The sequence below is a fragment of the Ambystoma mexicanum genome, chromosome 11 (genome assembly GCF_040938575.1).
Source record: "Ambystoma mexicanum isolate Mex_15411 chromosome 11, UKY_AmexF1_1, whole genome shotgun sequence".
Taxonomy (NCBI): Eukaryota; Metazoa; Chordata; class Amphibia; order Caudata; family Ambystomatidae; genus Ambystoma; species Ambystoma mexicanum.
In genome coordinates, this window is record NC_090934.1 from 205,684,014 (window position 1) to 205,706,474 (window position 22,461).

Here is a 22,461-nt window from a genome sequence, read left to right on the forward strand (position 1 = left end):
AGCCATCTGGTAAGAGGTGGCCGACAAGGTGACTGCAGTGGGGCCTGTCCAACACACGCCACGTGACTGCCACAAGACATTGGACAACATGAGGCTGTGGGCCAGGATTATCCTGCCACCCATCAGATAGAATCTGCTGCCACAGGAGGAGGAACGGTGGCACCCCAGCCCCAATGCCCTGGGAGGAGACGTGCAGCGCTAAACTGCTCATGAGGTCATGGAGGGAGCCAGGGCCCTAGGCGATGGCAGTAAGTACAACAAAACCCGTGTAAATACAAATTCTGTGTGCAAATAAATGAATCCCCAGGCAGAGAAACACTAAATGGGCAAGGGAGCAGGTCCAATACATGTCAGGCACAGCAAATGGGTCAATCTCACACACACATGCCAGGGGTAGCGGGCAGACTTGCACAAGCACTGTAGACAAAATGCACTCCCCACACATGGACATGAAAGGGGCCCCTAGGGGACCCTGACGTCTATGGAAACAAGGCGAGTCACCATACACGATAGATACGCCAGACACAAGGTTGTATTCCCAAAGCTAGGGTTTATTGCAAAGCAAAAGTCTCAGTTGGCCAACTCGGTCTCACGCCCCGCGACGTGTATCTCTAGACCTCGAGGGACGCAAGAGAGTGAATTACGTACATCAGTTACATATATACAAAATGCATATCAAACAATCAGCTATGACATGTTTAACACCCCCCTTTATTGGGTTTCTTTGAACTTGGTGTGATGATGGACATCTCCGACCACTAGAACACCTTCAAACATCTATTCTAGTAACAATTTGCAATTTGTGAGTGCGAAGGCATCTTTCAGTTGTTGAATAGAACACAGCGCTTCTGTTCTTGGAAGCGAACTACATACGGGGGGGGAAAGAGTTGCATTCCGGACCTTGCTATCTATCAGGTGCTATTCGCGTCCTGGGAGCCGACACGCTCTAGCGGGCTCAGCAAAAGGGGGGCCATAAGAAAAGCATAATTCAAGCCTTAAGCTGTATTATTCTAACATATTCTACCATATAACGAGACTGGCTGGCAGCTGTGAAATGATTAAATGCCCTGCAGCTCTGCTTCAAGGCTACATTCGGGAGGGAGCCGGGCATTCTTCCTGGCGTGCCTACGTTTGTGTTTCAGCGAACTCTTGTTATCCTCACGGCCCTGCGGCCTTGTCCTTTTCACATACAGACAACAATGTTTCACAGTCGAGCAGTGTAAGCGGAAAATATACTGCGAAGCAAATAGGAACAGAAAGCAATTAGCAATGGTTAGAAAACAAAATGGCCGTTCATTGGCAAACTCGAAAACCTATATTTTGTCATATCGTGCATGAGACGGTTGGCCCACGGCCACCAAAATGTGTTTGCGGTCTCAAAGTAGAGGTATCCGTATTTCTAGACTGACAAACCCTCCTTTGGCCGTATGCCAAACGTCTCATCTATTTATTGAAACCTCCTCTAGGGATGATGAATCTGAAGTACTTATGTCTGAGTCTTGCATGCTATCGTGGACATCATTGTCTTCATCAATATCTATTGCCATCAACTCTTTTACTGCTCTCATCTCATTTGGGTCTGGGTCAGTTCGATCATGAGGTTGTTTTTTCTTTGTTATCATATGCATACATCCTTCCGTACATCCCTCAGTTACCTCAGCACAAACTATGGGTAAACAATGTATACAACAACAGCACGTTAGGAATATTCCAAACACCACTACTAATATTGAGATCAACTTCTATCCCCAAGAACATAGTATTCCCCAAAACCAAGATCCTATTCCCCAGCTCCCTTCTCCAGTCGGGAGTTCAGAGCTTAGGACGTGCATTTTCTTTATTGCTTCAAAGATCGTGGGGGAATAGTCATCGACATAAACGCAACATGCTGATCCCACTATTTTGCAAATTCCCCCACGATCAACCAGGATCACATCGAGAGCCATTCTATTTTGTAGCGTCATTAACCTGATTCCTCTTTCTTCCAACGTCATGTTAAATAATATATCTGTTGTTGTGTTTATTGAATTCTTTAGGATTCTGGACAGTTGCCTTATATTATAGGAGTTCACTATCTGCCCTAAGAATGGAATGAATGATTTTGCTACATCAGTTGCTATTAAAACACCTTTGTCAGTCCTTTTGACTCTAGTTCTGGATAATCTGGCCATGGCTGCTGTTTCTAAGAGGAATACTCCTGGGAACAGTAGCCCTAGGTAACATGTACCTCCCCAGTTTCTGGGCAATCAAGGGTATGCTTTCTCTCCACATATAAAATAAACTGGATCACCTACGTATAGTGGTTCTATTTCCCATTTTAGTACCACTGTATTCATACAACCAGCATATGTTCCGACTGAAAAAGAGCCTTTCTTTTTTAGACAAAAAGGGACAGTTCTTGGGCTATAATTCACTGTGTAAGATGGGGGAATTGCATCTTTGTCCCCTTCTGTTCTTACGCGAAACGTCATTACAGATGTTTTTTCTGGTGGGGACAATCTATCTCGTCTATTTTGTCATGTTATCTTTCGTGTACTTTTCCTCGTGGGCTCTGGGGCTATTACTTGTGCTTTATGGAAAACGGAACAACCCACAGGCTTCATTATTATCTCCTTAAACTCATTCATGTTGGTTCTGTCTAATTGACCCGTATTACTCTCATTCCATTTCCCATAGAACATTGCACCTTAAGATGCACTACATGCAGAACTTAATGGTAATGGCTGCACATACCACCCTATTCCTTTCCCAGCATGCTTTGGTAAATGGGCACATACCCAGCAATTTGTTTTCTTCAGGATTGCATGTGTCATGTTCATGATCAACAATAAAGTGTTATTTCCAAAACCTTCCCTGTATTTTTCTTCCATTGGGGGTAGGGTATAAGTGATCACCTGAACCGGGCTTTCAGTAGTGGTTATATTAATTATTAGTAAAAACATTTCTAATGGGTGTATTGTTTCTACCCACCATAATATTAGGGCTGTCGATATTGGTGCTACCACGCTCATAAAGCACATTATTATCGTTAGTACCAGCATACAATTTGTTTTACCATGCATTTTTCTTAAGCTTATAGTCTTTATAATTGACTCATTCTCAGCGGTGGTGGTGCAGGAGGAGGCTGGAACCGGTCCCGGCATGTTTCTCGTCGTCCTTCTTCTTTCTTATCACAGTTCGTTGTGGATATCTCTCTTCGTCGCGCTTGCTCTGATGTTAATAAGTTCAATGGAATTGTCACAGTTCAGTTCTGCCTGTCCTTTTTAGCCTGGATTCGATTATTCGTTTTTAGGCGAGATCACTTGTCCTTTCTTATACTGCTCAGAGGATCTTTGATCAGTTATCTTATCGCCTTAGTATCATGTGCGCCCAGCTTGTCCACTCTGGTTCCGGACACATGTACTGGTAATCAGTTTTCTCACTTGCCATAGTACCATGTGCGCCCAGCTTGTCCGCTCTGGTTCCGGACACATGTACTTTTTATGATCGCACCGAGGAGCCGCGAGTCTTGAATTGTCCGACTTGCACAATTCTCACGCTTCTCTCGTCTACACCTCTGGTTCCTTCTCCGTCCATGAGCTGAACCAGAGGTTGACATAAACACCAAAAATAACTGCGGATCACTTTGTCTTCCGAGGCCGCAGGTTGTATCGCCTTGCTCCTGGTATCGTATGATCCGTAAACAGTGCCGGTACACTTCCAGATTCAGGCTCGAAGTCAGCCTGTGGCACTACTGCAGGTGCTGGTGTGCGCCGCTCCAATGATGCAGATCCGTTTTTTGGCGTGCTGGCAAGTGCTGGTGGGCGCCAAAGGGGTACACGATTTGGTTTTGCTGGTATTTGCAAAGCAGATTTCGCGTCGGTCAGCAGTGATGTCGATTCTGCTGGGCAACATTGGGGCACTCTTTGCCCTTCCCCCTCTTTGGCAATCGTCTCAGGCTTTGTTTCGAGTTTCTTTTCTCGTTTTGGCAGATTAGGTGGCTGCTTACTGGCAACAGTTTCTTTCGTATCTGGGACCGCTGTCTCTTTCCGGTCATCATTGTCAGGCAAGTCTTTCAGTGCAGTTGGAATCTTCTTGGCATGGGTGGCATGGATCCACGACTTCCTTCCATCCAACCGTATTGCCGTCTGCGTTTCCAAAAGTACTTGATGGGGCCCGCGCCACCTGGGTACTAATGATGACTTTCTTTCAAAGTTCTTTAGCAGCACCCAGTCTCCTGGCTCCAGCGCATGCCCCGGACCGGTGTATCTCACTGGTAATGCCTCCTGCACCTGCTGATGAATCAAACGTAATTTCTGCATTAAAAGGCCACAATAAGTACTAAGCACAGGATGTTCTATCTCACTTAGTCGCTTTGGCTGAGGTGCGCACCAAACATTTGCCGGCCTCCCCATTACGATCACGTACGGGGAGAGCCCAGTTTTAGCCTGTACAGATGTACGCATGCATAATAGTGCGATTGGTAATGCATCCTCCCAACTCAACTTGCTTCCCGCACAAATCTTGCTAATCTTTGATTTAAGAATCCCGGTGTGCCTCTCCACAAGACCGGCAGAACTCAGATGCCTTGAACTATGAAATCTCTTATCAATCTGGAGACCAGCACATATCTGTAATACCACTGCACCCACAAAATGTGGACCATTATCAGACCATAGGACTCGGGGCAAGCCAAATCTGGAAAAGTACTCCTTCAACATTACTTTTGCCGTGCTCATTGCTGTGCAGTCCTTCAAAGGATATGCCTCCACCCACTTACTGAATGCACAGATCACCACCAAGACGTATTTTAAGTTTTGGCACCTCTCCATCTCTATGAAATCAAAATGAATTACCTCAAATTGCATGGAGGGCGGGCCAAAACTGCCTGTTGGAGTCACTGTTCCCTTCGCTACATTGTGTTGCAAACACGTGATACAGTTCTGCACCAACCTTTCCGCATTCTTTTTTATGTTTACATTCTGCCAAACTGTAGAAAGGTGCTGTATTATTTTCTTCCCACAGATGTGCGTAGGGCTGTGGCCCATTGTGACCATTGCAGTCACGTACGAATTTGGCAACATCCAGTTTCTAGTTCCCTTGTCCACCCAACAACCCTCCAGATCCAACTCAGCAGATCCCTCTGCCCACCCCTGTATTTCATCGGCCGTAGCCTCGGCCTGCATTTCTTTGACAGTGGCAACTCCATCTTCTATCATACAGGGTACTTCCTCTGTCTGAACCGTCATTATTTTGGTATTCAAATCAGTGGCAGTTTGTTTCGCAATTCTGTCTGCAAACGCGTTTCCGTCTCCTACTTTGCATGTTACTTTTTTATGTGCCTCGCATTTCACTATTGCTAGGCGCTTTGGAAACGTGAGTGCAGACAGCAATCGTACAATCAAAGGGCCATGTTGAATTCTGGCGCCATGTGATGTCAGAAACCCCCTCTCAGCCCAGAGTCAACCAAAATTATGAACCACTCCAAAAGCATACTGACTATCGGTATATATATTCACATTAAAATTTTCAGAAATCTCGCAGGCTCTGGTCAATGCTATTATTTCTGCGGCTTGTGCTGAATTATAGGGAATTCTTTTACTTTCTACAACACTCTCTAGGTTAGTGATAGCGTATGCGGCAGTTGTCGTGCCATCTGGTAATTTAAAACATGAGCCGTCACAAAATAACTCTCCATCTGGCTCTTTCTGTGGGATATCACTTAAATCAACTCTTCCCTTGGTTTCTTCCTCAGTGACCATTAAGCAATCGTGGGGGGGTGATTCATTCTTCCCAATTTCTTTTATGGTTGGTGGCATTAACTCTGCAGGATTCAAAGCGCTACACCTCATAATTTGGATATGGGGCCCGAACAAGATAATCTCATATCTTGTCAATCTAGCAGAGGTGAGGTGTTGCGTCTGTGTCCTATTTAATTGAACGTCTATGGCATGTGGCACCATCAAAATTAAAGTGTGTCCCAATACCATCCCTTCCGTTTGTTTCACTGACGCAGCAGCCGCCGCGACAGATCGCAAACATCGTGGTAGTGCGCGCGCTACAGGGTCCAGCGCAGAAGAAAAATAGCCGCATGGCCTATTTCTTCCACCTTGTTCCTGTGTCAAAACCGCCAATGCACATCCTTCACTTTCACACACAAATAGTCTAAAAATGTTCTCATAGTTCAGCGTACCCAAAACTGGAGCCGAGCATAATGCAGTTTTCAATCCATCAAATGCTTTCTGACATTCCTCATCCCACTGCAAAGGCATAACTGCATCCTTTCTAGTTAAATTCACTAATGGTTTCACAATTAACGCAAAATTACTAATCCATTGTCGGCAATATGAAGCCATGCCTATTATGGCTCTGACTCCTTTTTGTGTCTTTGGAATAGGCATACAAGAAATACTTTCTATGCGTTCTGGCGTTAGTCTTCTCCCTCCTTTCGAAAGTAGGTAGCCCAAATAGGCCACCTCCTTTCGATTATACTGAAATTTCTTCAAACTAGCTTTATGGCCATGTGCCGCTAGGTGTGACAGTAGTAATACAGTGCTTTCTTTACAAATCTTCGCTGTGTCTGCAGCTAGCAATAGATCGTCTATATATTGCAAAAGTACACAACCCACGGGTAATTCCAGCATGTCTAGCTGCTCTTTTAATGCTCTACTGTAAATACTTGGACTTTCCGTGTAACCTTGGGGAATCCGCGTAAATGTAAATGATCGTCCTCCTAATGTGAACGCGAACAAATATCTGCTGTCCTTGTCCACTGGAATACTAAAGAATGCATTTTTCAAATCTACTACACTAAAATATTCTGCTGAAACAGGTATCATTGTCAATATTGTAGTGTCGTCTGGCACTAGAGGAAATTGTGGATCTACTACCTTATTCAATGCGCGTAGATCAATTATGAAACGGTATGGTACCTCATTACCTCCTTTTTTATAAACCGGAAGAATCGGGCTGTTGCATGTACTGCCTGTAATTTCCTCTATTACCCCTAATTTCACCAAATCTGTAACAATCCTCTTCAATCCTTTCTCACCTTCAACCGAAATTTTGTATTGGGGTATTCGCGGTAGGGTTTCACCTTCTTTCAAAATAATCTTTACTGGCTCTATCTTTAAACATCCTACATCATTGTCATGCATTGCCCATATACAGGTTGGTACTTTACTTAGTACCCCTGGTAACGCTTCGGACATGAATTCTGACACAGGGGCATCGTGTGGCCATATCGTTAGAAACACTCCGTCTGCCGTGCAATGTATAACAAAACCTAGTTTTTTCAACAAGTTTAATCCCAACAAATTCTCCCCACAATTTTCTGTTAAAAGGAAAGAACAATGTTCAGTAAATGGTCCGATGGTAGCTGGGACTGGGTTGGACACTGGGTTTATGACTGGTGTACCTGCGAACCCTACGGAAATATTCTTTTGCCCTGACAGTGGTATATCCGGAACCAAGTGAGGGTCTATTGAACACTTCTGTGCTCCTGTATCTACAAGAAAGCGGTGCTCCTCATTCCCGACTCTCATTTCCTCGTAGGGTCCTCTCTGATTCATGGGAATAGAGACTGGTTCCGACCCCTGTCCTGGGCTGTCCTATTGGGGAAATAACACATCATCCGATGTGTAATCATCACTATTACTGTAATACGTGTTTGGCTGTGTATCGAAAATATTTCCACTCTTCCCTCTATTTCCCCAACTCTGATTTCCATATTGATGATTTTGCTGTCCCTGACTCTGGTTTGGGGCATTTTGGTTTTGGGCTTGGTTTTGATTACCTCCGTTATTGTGATGCTGTTGCATAATATTCCTATTTGGTCCATTCGCTCCTGGGTGTCCTCTATGCTGTCTCCTCTGACCAGATCCATTTCTATTCTGCAGATGCGGACATTGCGCTCGCCAATGTCCTTCCTCTTTACAATATGCACACTGATTTGGTCCCACTGTTCCCCCATGCATATTTGAATTACTCCTTCCTTGTGCGTTCCCTCGCCCTCTATTATGTCCAACTACTTGCTGCATTAATACTCGTGTCTTTAGATTTACCCTATCCCTCTCTTCTTTTTCTTTACCTGCAGTCACTCTGCGCTCATAATATTGGGCCATATGTAATACTTCGCCCAACGTTTTTGCTTGCCATGCACTCTCTGATGTCATTATTAGATCCTGATTTGGAAGTTTTAACCCCCTCACTTATTTGTCAACAAATAACCTCTTTCTTGCTTCCGAACCCACATCCTGCCCACTGAAGTCTGTGAATACTTCTTCAAATCTATTAAAATAATCTGTAGCCAACTCATCCTTGCCTTGTACACATGCAGTCAATTTGTCCCATTGAATTCTTTTCTCTGGGACAATTGCTTTTAACTTCTGCACTATACGTGCTGGTAACGCCGCCAGGTTCCCTCCTGATGTCCCTCCAACCGCTTTATTTCTATCTTCTATTATCAAGTCCGCCCATGTGGCGCCAAAGGCTGTTGGGTCATCTACCTTCCTTATTTGTTTCCATATGTCTGCTGGCAGGATCACCGGGAATATTAGGTCTATATCACCCATGGTAAGCACGGATGATTGTAGGCAGGACTCTACTTCCTTGTAAAATCCTGCAGGATTCTTTCTTATATCAGGAATCGTCTGTTTTATGTTGTTCACCTCCTGTCTGGAAAAGGGGACATGCACATATTGGGCGGTGTAATGGGCTGGTGTCACATGTGCCGCTGCACTGCCCACTGCAGGAACCTCCACTTTGGGCACAAAGGTAGGTGGGACCTCTCTCATAGGAAATGCCCCACTTACCGTCCCCCCCTTCTCTTAGATGTAACAATATTCCCAGATCCAACGATAGGGCTGTTTCTCCTGTCCCTCGCTCTAGTGCTCTTCTATATACTGCCATTATTTCGGATGGGCTGGCCTTATCGTTTTTTATATCTTTGTCTAATAAATGTTCAGCCATCGACTGTAGTGCTTTTCTTTTCATGGGCATGGAATATTCATCAAATATCTCGTGTATCTCCATTGTGGGGATACTGGGATACGACATCCATCTAAACGCTTCTCGTATACATGCTTTTAACTTATCGCCCCTTTGTACTGACGACATTGAATGTCGTCGTTGTATATATGGCTCTACAGTTTCCTTCCTATTTCTCCCGATATCTCTACTCCTGTACCCAGGTGTAGCAAACATTTCGGCATAATCATTATCTAATTCATCTTTAAGCTCAAAAAGTCTATATACATGTTCTCTCACTTCTTCATCCCTCTCCCTACAGCGTGCTAATGCATTCAAATCTAACAATCGCTGCAATGTAATTTCCCAATTAGCTGTTTCCATTTCTCCACCAAATATTCACCCATGCATTGCAACACTACCTGTCTTTCGTTGCTTCTACGGAAGTCATATATCGAAGCCACTGCTGCCGTCCCATCATTCCCGTCTATATACATCTCTGCCTGTTGCTGCAATTCCACCTTCCTTTCTTTGCTGATTGCGCTGCGGGTTTCCCTTGTGCACCCCCATTGGTCAGTCCCGCCTCTTGCCCCGTGGTTTCAACTTCAACCCCGGGAGGAACGGACGGTACAGAGTCTGTGCCTGAGGTGGGAGGTGCGGATGGGACAATGGGAGCAGGGAGTGTCTATTGTGGGCCTGATTGGCTAATAGGAAGTGTTACACGCGTGGTCTGTGACTGCGGGAGGGCTTGAGCTACCGGAGGGGGAGCTTGAGCTACGGGCGGGGTCTGGGCAATAGCTACTGACGTGTCTGGTCTTACTTCTGATCTTGGGCCTTGTTTTGTATGGGTCAATATATTTTCTATCCATTAATCTGCTATGTGTAATTCTCGTTGTGGGTATATCTTTTCTATATTCAACTGGTCACGCCTACCTGCCCTTCTTAGACTCTCAGTCGACTCCCCCTCCTCTTTCTCTTCCGCTACTTCACCTTTCGATTTAAGCCTGCGCGCATGCTTTGCTCTGCTTTTAAATCGGAGCATTGCTTCCTTTCTCCAGTCTTTAATAGTCTCAAATACTGCAGGACGCGCTTTCTTTCTTATCAACACCCTTTCCAGGTTGTCTATCCTCGCTATCTCAAAACTACCATTAATCGGCCACTGATGGTCTTGCTGCTTTCTGGTTTGCCTATGCCAAGTCTCACAGAATATTATCTCACCCAATCCATACTTCACATACATCTCATACGCCGGCATTCCCCCAGGTGGTACAATTTGGCCATCTTCCAAAGATTGTCTACCACAGCGGAAAAACCCAGCTAAGGTGGACAATACCCCAGGCATGTTTCAACCTTGCCCCTGGTTAATCAACCTTACCTAGGGCGTTTGATTTTGCAAAGTCAACTCTCAACCAATATCAGGATACTTTGAATCGGGGAATGACTCACCTGATAAATCAAGTCGTCTGTATACTGACGCACCAAAGGACGTCGTGTCTGCGTTTCTTGGCTTCCGCCTCGTTTCGGGACCCTCGCCTCCTTGTTCTCTAGCCAGGCACGTCGATCAGGGATCAGATGTGTGCAGATCTGCAAAGGAGTCTCTCATCACTTTTACAGGGCACCCCGAACACCTCTTGATCCCGGCTCGATCGTCCCGTCCTCGCCGTTCTCTGCCTTACTCAATTACAACGTTATGCGATGGAACAAGTGGGGGAGGGTCCCTATTTGGGCGCCATCTTGAAAGGGGCCCCTACGGGACCCTGACGTCTATGGAAACAAGGTGAGTCACCACACAGGATAGATACGCCAGACACAAGGTTGTATTCCCAAAGCTAGGGTTTATTGCAAAGTAAAAGTCTCAGTTGGCCAACTCGGTCTCACGCCCGGCGACGTGTATCTTTAGACCTCGAGGGACGCAAGAGAGTGAATTACGTACATCAGTTACATATATACAAAATGCATATCAAACAATCAGCTATGACATGTTTAACACCCCCCTTTATTGGGTTTCTTTGAACTTGGTGTGATGATGGACATCTCCGACCACTATGACACCTTCAAACATCTATTCTAGTAGCAATTTGCAATTTGTGAGTGCGAAGGCATCTTTCAGTTGTTGAATAGAACACAGCGCTTCTGTTCTTGGAAGCGAGCTACATACGGGGGGGGAAAGAGTTGCATTCCGGACCTTGCTATCTATCAAGTGCTATTCGCGTCCTGGGAGCCAACACGCTCTAGCGGGCTCAGCAAAAGGGGGGCCATAAGAAAAGCATAATTCAAGCCTTTAGCGGTATTATTCTAACATATTCTACCATATAACGAGACTGGCTGGCAGCTGTGAAATGATTAAATGCCCTGCAGCTCTGCTTCAAGGCTACATTCGGGAGGGAGCCGGGCATTCTTCCTGGCGCTGCCTACGTTTGTGTTTCAGCGAACTCTTGTTATCCTCACGGCCCTGCGGCCTTGTCCTTTTCACATACAGACAACAATGTTTCACAGTCGAGCAGTGTAAGCGGAAAATATACTGCGAAGCAAATAGGAACAGAAAGCAATTAGCAATGGTTAGAAAACAAAATGGCCGTTCATTGGCAAACTCGAAAACCTATATTTTGTCATATCGTGCATGAGACGGTTGGCCCACGGCCACCAAAATGCGTTTGCGGTCTCAAAGTAGAGGTATCCGTATTTCTAGACTGACAGACACATAATGAGCGTCCATGTGCGCTACGGAAGAGCAGGAAAGAAATCATAGACCCACTGCACACAACAACAAACCACTGTGGCAGACCAACAGTCAATGTGCACTCCCCCACCCACATGTAGAAGCATACATCGGAGCAAACTGACCAACCAAACAGAATGACAAGAGCAGGTCACACACAATGTAGCATTAGTGTAATTCAAGCCCGCCAATGTGACTCACTGAAGACTACCTGCATGCTCATCTCACCCCAAAAGGCAAATCATCCGACAGCGTCACAGCTGATATGTCATCTGGCCGGGGACATGCAGGCAGGAAGGCTACACCACCACCTCCGGCAGCGCAAGGACCACCACCTCCTCCAGCCCAGCCACCACTACCTGTGGTGAGTGCTGCACAGCTGGCCCAACCACCACCACCTACCCTTAAACGCAAGTGCAGGGTGGCTGAGAGGAAATGGCGTGCTTCCTGTACATCCTCTGGCAAACTGGCCTGCCGCTTGCTCCAAATGCAATACCGGCTCTCTGTCAGCACCAAGAAGAGAGCCCTTATCAAGGCCTGTGCCTCTGCAGCATCCAACAACTCAGCCAAACTCTTTAAAATCTGCAAGGAGCTGGCCAATCCTGCTGCAGCCTCTACCTCTCCTGTCCTCTCCCAGGTCCTCTACACACTCCTGGCTTCTCATTTCATCTATAAACTCAGGACATCCTGTACTCTCTCTCCTCCTCTCCTCCTCCTCCCTCTACTCCTAGCTCTTCTTCTGGCCCTTCTGTGGACACCTCTCCTTCTCTGTCTTTTCCTTGTTCTCCTCAGACAACGTTTCTAGACAAGTCCGATCTATGAAAGTCTTGTCAAAACAGGTTTTCCCCTGTTCCTCTAAAACCATCACGGACCACATTGACACTCTGGCTCCTGCTTTGGCTGACTTCTGCAACCACTCCTTCACCACTGGAGTCTTCCCTTCTTCACTGAAGAACTCCCTGGTGCTCCCTCTTCTTAAGAAACCCTCAGCCGATCCCTCCTGTCCGGCTAACTACCGCCCTGTTTCCATCACTCCTTTCCTGGGCAAACCCCTGGAAGAGCTGGCCATCTCCCAGCTTAATCTTCACACTGAAACGGTTGGCTGTCTCCATGACCATCAGTCTGGCTTCAGAACTACCAGAAGCACGGAAACTGCTCTCCTGAACATCCATGAAGACCTGCTCCCAACCTTGATTCCAAGACCCCGTGGGCCTCATTACGACCCTGGCGGTACAGAGTGAACAGCGCCGTAAATGGTGCCGGCGCCGTTCATTCCGTACCGCCGCATTACGAGTTCCCCTAACGGGACACGGTAAGCATGCCTGGGAAAACCAGGCGTGCTTACCGGGTCCCGCGAGGGGAAGAGGGAGCAAACAACGGGCCATCTCGTAATGGCCCGTTGTTTGCTCCCTCTCCCATTCCCATTCAGCCCTATGGGGGCTGAAATGGGAATGGGGAAGGACCGTGTCCGGGTCCTTGGAGGGAGGAATTACCGGGCCTTCCGAACTCGGAATGGCCCGGTAAGTCCTCATTCCGAGGACCCGGACCCCGACGCGATTTCGGCGGCAGCCATGCCGCCAATAGTGGCATGGTTACCGCCAAACTCGTAATGAGGGCCCCTGTGTCCTCATCTTACTTGATCTCTCTTCTGCCTGTGACACGGTCACCCATGCCATCCTGCTCAACCGTCTCTGTGATACCCTGGGTAGCACCGATCTGGCCCTGCTTTGGCTGGCCTCTTTTCTCTCTGATCGATCCTCCCAGGTCCAACTTGGGTCCTTCCTCTTCTCTATCTCTAGCTCTACCTGTGATGTTCCCCAGGGGTCTAACCTCTTTGCCTGGCTGTTCAACCAATACCTGGCACTTTTGCCCACCGCATTGCCGCTCTCTGCCCCAACTTTCAGTGCTATGGTGATGACACTCAGCTAATTTTCAGGCTCCCTTCCGCCACCTCTTCTCCTTCCCTCATCTCTGACTGTCTGTCTGCTATCCAGGAGTGGCATGCCGCCAACAGTCTCTGCCTTAATGCCATTAAGACTGAGATTCTCCTCATCGGCACACCTGCTCCCTCCTTTCCTGTCGCTCTCTGGTCGGCCTCTCATGGTCCTCTTCCTGCTCCCACCTGTGAAGTTAAAAACCTCAGGGTCATCTTCAACTCCACACTCTCCTTCTCTCCTCACATCTCTGACGTCTCTAAGAAGTCCCACTACCAGCTGCATCTCCTCAGAGGTATTCTTCCTTTCCTCTCCTTGCCCCAGAAGCTCATTGTCTCCAGAACTCTGGTCCTCTCTAGGCTGGACTACTGCAACATCCTCTTTCTAAATATGCTTGCTTCTGCTGCCCGACCCTCTGCAACTCATCCAGAACAGGACTGCAAGACGTGTCCTTGGCCTCAAGCCCAGGGATCGTATCGCTCTAGGACTGAAATCTCTGCACTGACTCCGAGTGGCTGCGAGGATTAAGTTCAAAACCCTCTGCATTGTCCACAAGGCCTTCTGAGTCCGGGTACCTCAATACCTTCAACTCTCTCTTCCTAAATATCTTCCTTCTCGAGCTCTTCGCTCATCCGCCTCCAACTGCCTTAGGGTCAGTTGCTTCTCCAAGCAACAAGTTGGTGGTAGATCTCTTTCGTCGGCTGGGGCCTCCGTCTGCAACAGCCTCCCTGCCTCCCTGAAACTTGAGAAGAGCCATCTCCGGTTCCGGAAGCACCTCAAGACCTTCCTCTTTGCTTCTGCTTTCTCCTCTCCTCTCCCCTGCTTAACTCCTGACTGGAACTGCACTGGTCACCTGGATACCTGCTGATCTCAGGCCCAGGTCCCTTCCCCTTCCAGTTGCACACCTGCACTGCCTCCCAGGCAGGACCTGCACTTGCCTACAGTCCCCTACCAGCTCTTGACACTTGGTGTCTGCACTTATACCTGCACTTGCCACAAGCTGCCTGCAATTTTACCTATTGTTGTTATTTATTTTATTTATTTTACTGTTAATCCTATGTATTGCACTGCCCCTTCCCTCTTTCCCACGCACTTTTCCCTTTCCGCCCTCTCCTGCACTTGCCAGATCTCAATGTCACCTGGCCTAGTAACATCGTTGTCTTTGTCCTCCCTCTGTTCCCCCTCCCTTGCCTCGTCGCGCCTTGAAACACTTGTGTATAGGCACGTTATAACTGCCCTATCATATCATATCATATCACCTGTCCTGAGTGCTGCACAGCCGACCCAACCACCACCACCTGCCGTGGTGGCTGCACAGCTGGCCCAACAATCACCACCACCACCTGATGGGATAGCTGCACAACCACCACCACCACTGCCAGCTACCAGTCAGACCACACCAACCGCCAGAGGCCCCACCGTCCCTCCTGTGCCCTACACACCACCAATGTCTCACCAGCCACCACCCTATCATGGCAGGTACGGCACATAGGAGTAGGATGAAGATGAGGGTGAGCACACCCCCTACCAGACTCCATTGTGTAGCCTGCCACTCTGCACAGCCCCCTTACACCAACCATGCCCAACATCCGGGACATGGATGTGAGAGTCTGTGCCATGAAGGACCCACACAGGGCAATGGCTGATATGGTCCAGCAGCAGCTGAATGAGCAATGGCTCCTGCAGGAGTTCAATCAGGCCAGCAGCTTCAGCAGCCCCCAGGCTCACGGACGTACCTCCACTGCCCTCATCATATTCGCCGGGAGGGGAAAGAGGGGGTCTATGTAATGGCTGAGTCCCTCTCCCACACCCTGCAGGTCACCCTGGTGCACTTGGGGGCCTAGGGGTCTGACCCACCCTCAACTGTGACCACCTCAGGGAGGTTGCAGCAGGGCAGCCCGAGACGCCACTCCCAGTGGATATCATCCACACCTGGGTCATCCAAGGGCCCGGTGGCCAAGAGGCTTAAAAATGATTCCTGCAGTGACACTTTCTTTTTTGACACTGTGACTTTTGGGTGTTTGTGGTCTGTGGGGAGTGGGAGGGGTTGTGTCGGGACAGGGTGTGTGAGGAGTGGGAGGAGGTGTGTGGGTACAGGGTATGGGGGGAGGGGAGGAGGAGGTGTGGGGACAGGGTGTGTGAGGAGGGACAGGGTGTGTGGGCAGGAGATGTGGGGGTGTGGTGACTGTGTGTATGGGGAGGGGGTGGGGACAGGGTGTGTGGGGAAGGGGAATAGGGCACAGGGCATTGTAATTTCAATATATAATAGTTAACACTTGAAGCAATGAGTGGACATTTCTTATTTTGGTGCAAGTATGTATTGTGTGTGCACATCATTTGCAGGAAGGTGCAAGGAAAGTGCAGAGTGAAAGCGGTACTCAGAAAAAGTTATCAATGAGTTCTTGATGGGCCATGCACCCATCCCAGGCCTCCATGCACACATGCCTGGGCCTGGCTGGTGGTGCATCATCATCATCATCCTGTGGCAAAAGGAATGTCCAGATCTGGGGCATGGGGTATGTTGAATCAGACGCAGATGTTATGCAACATTGCACAGGCCAGGACTATCTGACCCACCTTCTCAGGCATGTACATGAGTGCACCCCCAGATCAGTGCAGGCATCTGAAAAGTGCCTTCAAGAGCCTGATGGTCCGCTCGATGGTCACCATGGTCCTCACATGCACCCCGTTGTATGCAATTCCCTCCTGCATCTGGAAATCCCTCAGAGGGGTTATCAGCCATGGAAGTAGCGGGTATCCAGCGTCACCTGTGCTGGGTTCTGCTCCCTGAGATGGATTGTTGGGAGCAGGAAATGTATTTCCATTGAATGACAACAGGAATAACTCACCAGTCTTCATACGCACCAGCAAAGTCTGAACTCAACACAACCATGCCTCTACCACACCACTGACAACACACTTCACAATACCCGCAATGAGTACAAACCATACACAATCATGCATCAACACCACATGACGGCCAGCAAGCACAAAAGGTCCCAATGCTCAGTGGCCGGTTCATCGAAACAGAAGCTGCCAACAGCACATCAAGGCTCTCTTGCTCTTATCCCTCTTAATTCCACTAACAAACCACCCCAACACTACTTCCACTACAGACACACCAGAGAGCAAAGAGACTATGCATGTGGCAACAGTGTGCAGTACAAGACCCATTGACATTGACATTTACAAGTGTGAGTAATGATGCTCTGCAATGTTGTTACCTGTAAGGGCAGAATCCCAATGGTCAGTCTGTGCATACATGCACCATGTCTCACCAGGACATACATCTCATGGCCATAGGTGGCCCAGTCTACTGATTCACTTGCTTTGGAGGGGTGGCAGTGTTGCATTCTGGTACCTGTAGTGCATTGCATGTGGATATTGTGAGAAACATGACGAAGTCTCACCCGTTAGTCCCCAGGGATCTGTCATCCAGGTGGCCAGGACACGGCCATCACTTTTGGATCCAGTTCCTCGAGGTGGACCAGTGCGGGAGGATCACCTGGGTTAGGGGCCCTTGGGGAGTGGAAGTGGGACACTGGATGGCGAGACATGGTATCCCCTTCCCTGTAACACCTTTACCCCATCCCACCAGGTAGGATACTTAGGAACTCAACCCCCCCTCCTTCCCAACATGAACACTTTCTAATGGACAGCTCATTCTGAGAGAAAACAGACTAACACCCAAGCCGTATACTTGACATGTGCCAATACAATGGCCAGGCAGAGTCATGAAATTACTGACCATTACATACACCTGACTTCCATCACACTTCCCCACATGAATAAAAGGCGGAGCACGAAAGCACACTCTAAGCAAGGCAAAGCACACAAGGAAGCAGCAGTCCCAATATGGCAGCTTAATACCAGGTCAAAGATGGCAAAAACAAAGAGGATTGCAAGGAGGGAAGTGCCCTTGACCTTTTCAATGAAAGGCAGTTACTTTCATGAACCTTCGAGAACAGGAAATGTAAGACCAGGAATCGAGGCTGAAGAATCCTGCATTGTGTGTCACAGGTACCCAGGGCTCTCCTGCGTCGATAGTCAAGGCGGGGAGAATTGTTTGCCGCCATGGTACTGTCCTTGGTTCCTAAAACAAAGCAGCACAAGTGAAGTCAGCACAGCCGGTGAGTTGGGGAGACTGACACCAGAGCGGTCTGTGTTGAAGCCGAGGTTGCAAGCGGCAACATTGTATAATGAAAACTGAAGAGAACAGTGTATGAAGTGTGTGTGGCAAGCAACGCAAACACAATTAAACTAGCAGATGAGTGATTGAACTTTGAAGCCAAGATTCAATACCGTAGACAGAGTGGTTCGGCACCACTTGTGTGCTCATTCGAAACTCTTGGTTAGGTAAGCAGCGGAAAGGTGGCAAATCTGAAGAGTGATAAAGAATTGTGAAATTGAAGTAGTCCTGCAACGGATCAAGCAAAAACCCTGTGGACATTCGAAAGTCTTCGATAGTTGATGAAAAGGTATAGGAAGTTGGTCCAAGCCCGGCGGAGGGAGATCAGCTAAAAGCTTTTGGTTTAAGCAAGTTAGTGTAAAGTTATGAATATTGTGTTAAAAAGAAACTGAGCCGGACTGAGGGGGATCTGAGATCTGAGCCAGACCGAGAGAGATCTGAGATCTGAGCCCGACTGAGCAGGAGCCGTGGTGAACCATGAGTCACCCGAGAAAGAATACCCTTCGAGAAATTAGATGCATAAATAATTCACAAACATTGTGTTGAAAGGATCTGAGCCCAGCTGAGGGAGATCCGAGGTGAATAGCGAATTGCCTAAGAAATTGAGTACTTGTGATAATATGAAAGAGGAAAATAACGTATTGTTTGTTTGTCGCTTCAGGCCCTCTGAATGAAGAGCCTTCGAAAGACAAAGAGACTTGGGCATGATTGAACTATATCCTCCTGCTAGAGAAGCCAGAGGCTGTGCTAAGCTCTAGTGTACCACCTTGTGCCGCGCTGAAAACACGGGGAAGGATGGCCAATGGCCTGAACATCCTGACATATCATTTTGCAAACACTTCTTTCTTTTTTTTAACATTGTTTCCCACACTATTTGTATTTAGAGGTAAGGATTGGCAATAGGTTTATTCGTATAGGCCATTTAATTTTGACAAGACACTACTAGGACTGTATTATTATTATTTGATTGTCATAGCTTGCTCCCATCTGTAGATTTAGGATTTGATAGGCATTTTTCAAACCCTTTTTGAAGTTCAATAAACACCCTTGAACTGTGGTCACTTTTGTCTGTCTTACTGTTGATACCATGCCTTCCTTACATATGGTGTCAGAGTGGGATGTGACTCAATTGAAACACATTGGGGAACCCTTCAGTTCCAGAAGCTTAGTCATAGAGCCTCAGACCCCTCTATTGCCATGAAAGAATCAACAGGCTTTGATATCTGTAGCAGCCGAAAAGCTACTATCCCTCCAGGGAAAAGAGGAATGATACCCAAAGACTTCGTTTTGATAACCCCTCCTGGGTGTTATATAGGATTGGCCCCAAAATCTGCCCTTGCCTGGAAGTTCTGTCTAGACATTCTAGCAGGCGTCATAGATCCCGACTTCTGGGGAGACATAAAGGTTCTCCTACAGAACCATGGTGAAATTCCATTTGAAGTACATTGTGGGAACAAAATTGCACAAGGAGCTCTTGAAAGAGCTGTATTTCCTCGCTTTAAAGAGAGTGAACCGGAAGATATGGAGAGAAGTACCTTAGGCTTTGGGGAAGCTGATGAACCATCTACCACTGAAGAGAAAAAGGGGAAAAGAACTTACCATCTTTCCTGACCTTGCCTTCGCCCAGCAAAATGATCCAGTCCTCGTTGAGGCTTATTTACAAGAAATTCCTAAGGGGGAGGAAGTAGAGAAGGGAAGTCCTTTTTTTATCTCCAAAAGCAAGGATTACTGTACTCAGTAATCCCCAAAACCCCCCGGAAGATCGTACTAGAGATTGCACATTCTCATCTGACAGGGGGACACTTAGGACAATCTAAGACCCGGGCGCACATCAGTGGGAAGTTGTACTGACCAGGTATCCATGCTGATATAAAAAACTTTATTCAGACATGTGAAATATGTCGGAAAACCAGTACTCACATTCCCTTGCCTGCCCCTCTGAATCCTTTACCAATAGTAGAAGTCCCTTTCTCAAGGATTGGGATGGATATCATTGATCCCACATGTCCTGGGAGGGGGGTCCCTTGAACTAAAAAAAAATTTAAATTTTTTTTTTTTTTTAAGTCACTTATTCATGGAAATAATTTCTTTATCAAGGCAGAGTGACTACAAAAATAAACTATTTCGATTTGAAGCCCGAGGGCTCCCCCACTCCATGAAATGGCAGCCTCTAGGCTGGAAGCCTCCATGTCATGGGAAAGGGAGCTCTATGACTTCAAAAAGAAATATTTTCTTTTTGAAGTCACTCTGCCTTCATAAATGAATTATTTCCATTATGGTTCAGTCCTTAACGTAAATAATTTTTTTATGATGTCGGAGTGACTTAAAAAAGAAACCATTTATTTTTGAATTAATACAGCTCCCCTCAGCCCCATGACGTGTGCTTGTGTGAGTGTATGGTGAAAGGGGGCACAATTAAATGCATGGGTGTTTGTGTCCAGTGTATGGTGATAGGGTGCACACTTAAATGTATAGTTGGCTGCCTGTGTGAGTGTATGGTGAAAGGATGCAAGATTAAATGCATGAGTGGCTGGGTCTGCATGTCGAGTGGACGGTGAAAGGGTGGAGACTTAAATGTATAGGTGGGTACCTGGGTGTGTCTGAATGATGAAAGGGTGCACACTTAAATGTATAGGTGGCTGCCTGTGTGAGTGTATGGTGAAGTGTTAGGAAAGATTTCATAATTGTATGTAATTTTCTCTCCATGTGGCAACCCCCAAACTTTTTGCTGTTGTTTTACACCCTGATCTAGACTTTGCCAGAGAAGCGCAGCCTTCCGCCGCACTCCTCTGGGCTTTCGCTCAGTTCTTATGGGGAAACTGACATGCCCTTGGGTCCCTAGTCATTCCAAAGGCCCTAGAAACTCTCGTTGGACTTATTATGAACTGTGCAAGTGTGTCACGGATGGGACTGGTGGCAGCTATCGTTTCTCTTGTGTTTTGAACCCTTTTTTTCGCAATGTTATCCACGCTTACTGCGTTTGGCACAAATGAGTGGCCTGGCTCCAAAATGGCCATGCCACGAGGTTCTTTGTCCTGTCCGCTTGCCCCTTCATCTTCCCCCAGGTCGAGCCGACCCGGGGCAGTCCTTATTTGGTCATGCACTTTCCCGCGAAACCCCAAAGCTTTCGTGGGCTTCTGCATGCCTTGTGTGTGCCTCCAGGATGTGGGCTGGGATGTCTGGTCCCAATACACATCCTGGGTGCCAGAGAGTCTGGAGTGTCCTGAATGCCTGGGACCACCATGGTCCGTGATAGGTCCACGTATGGTGTGAGTTTTTGTGAGCAGATCTCCCATTGGGTCCTCTCTGTTTTGGCGCAAAGGGAACTTTGGATAAGAGGAGGCTGAAAACACCACTACCATGTCGATCTCCTGGGTTCACACCGAACAAGGGATAAGGAGCCAAGTATCCTGCAACAAGAAGCTGAGTCGAGGAACCGCTGGTGACCCGCTGAAGGTTTGGCACCCTGAACTGCTGTCGTCCTGCGAGACCCCTCTGCATCTGATCATCCTAGAAGGTCTGCGAAGGCGCTTCGACCCATTGGAATAGTGGGATCAACTATTCCCGGCACCTTCATCAAACCCTGCAAGTAAGCCTCTTCGGATGTGTCCCTGGGCCAACCAGTGGGCTGACCAGCTTACGCAGGATGCTTTGCTCTGTCACTGCCGCCGTTTCGGGGAAGCCCTCGAAACTTGGTTTACTGCTTGCTCTGTGTCCACGGCACCCTCTCACCGAATTTCGTACACTTGGCATTCCCAGGTCTCAAGTGAGACGAGTGCGCCCGGACCAGAGTAAACGCAGTTGCCGTGTTGCCCTGCTGTGGTAACAACCTGTGCAAGTCCGCTGCATTTGGGACACCCTCGACCCTGCATCCTGCTACGCAGAATCTACACGGTGTCAAGACGTCCTGATCATCGCAGTTGAACCTGCCAGCAACGTGAACTGAACTGGAGAAGTCTGGGTCTGCCTGCGTCGGGGACCGGTGAGTAGTCCATACCCCAACCGGTGGCCCCTCGCGCAGGAGCCCGTTTCTTTTCTACCGCTGTTGCGAAATAGCGAGTCTATCCCGCACTCTCACCCTGCCTCTGCCCACAAGTGGAGGCCTTCCTTGAGTAGTGGGGACTTGTTCTGCATCGCTTCATTCACCTTCCTGAACTGCCTGATATCCTTGAAGAGGCCCTCTTTTGTCCATTGGCATCAGTGCGTGCAGGTACATTTGAGCACCAAGCTCCTCTCTTCGTAGGGCTCGGACTTCCTCCTAGTTAGGTGTATTTCAGATGTCAAACTGGGTCTAATGATTACTTGCACTGCCTGTTTTCCTCCCCATCTAGGTGGTCTACATATTACGTGCTCCTAACTCCTTAGACCCCTCGGTCTTGTATATATATTGTATTGATTGTGATGTGTTGGTTTACTTTCGTATTATTGTGATTCTTTGCTATGGTCGATGTTACAAAGGCCTTGTAATAAATGTGGCTATATTTTTAATATAACACCTGTCTGGAGTAATTTGTAAGTGTCCTTGCTTTGTGCGCTCATTGAGGTCTTTCAGTCACCCTCACCCCTCTTGAGACTTAGTCTTGACCGCCGCCATCCCTACCCTGATTGGTCTGGCTTGTCCAGAGGTTACCCTGTTCCAAGAAACTAGGCTGGCCTTCTGAACCTCTACCCCT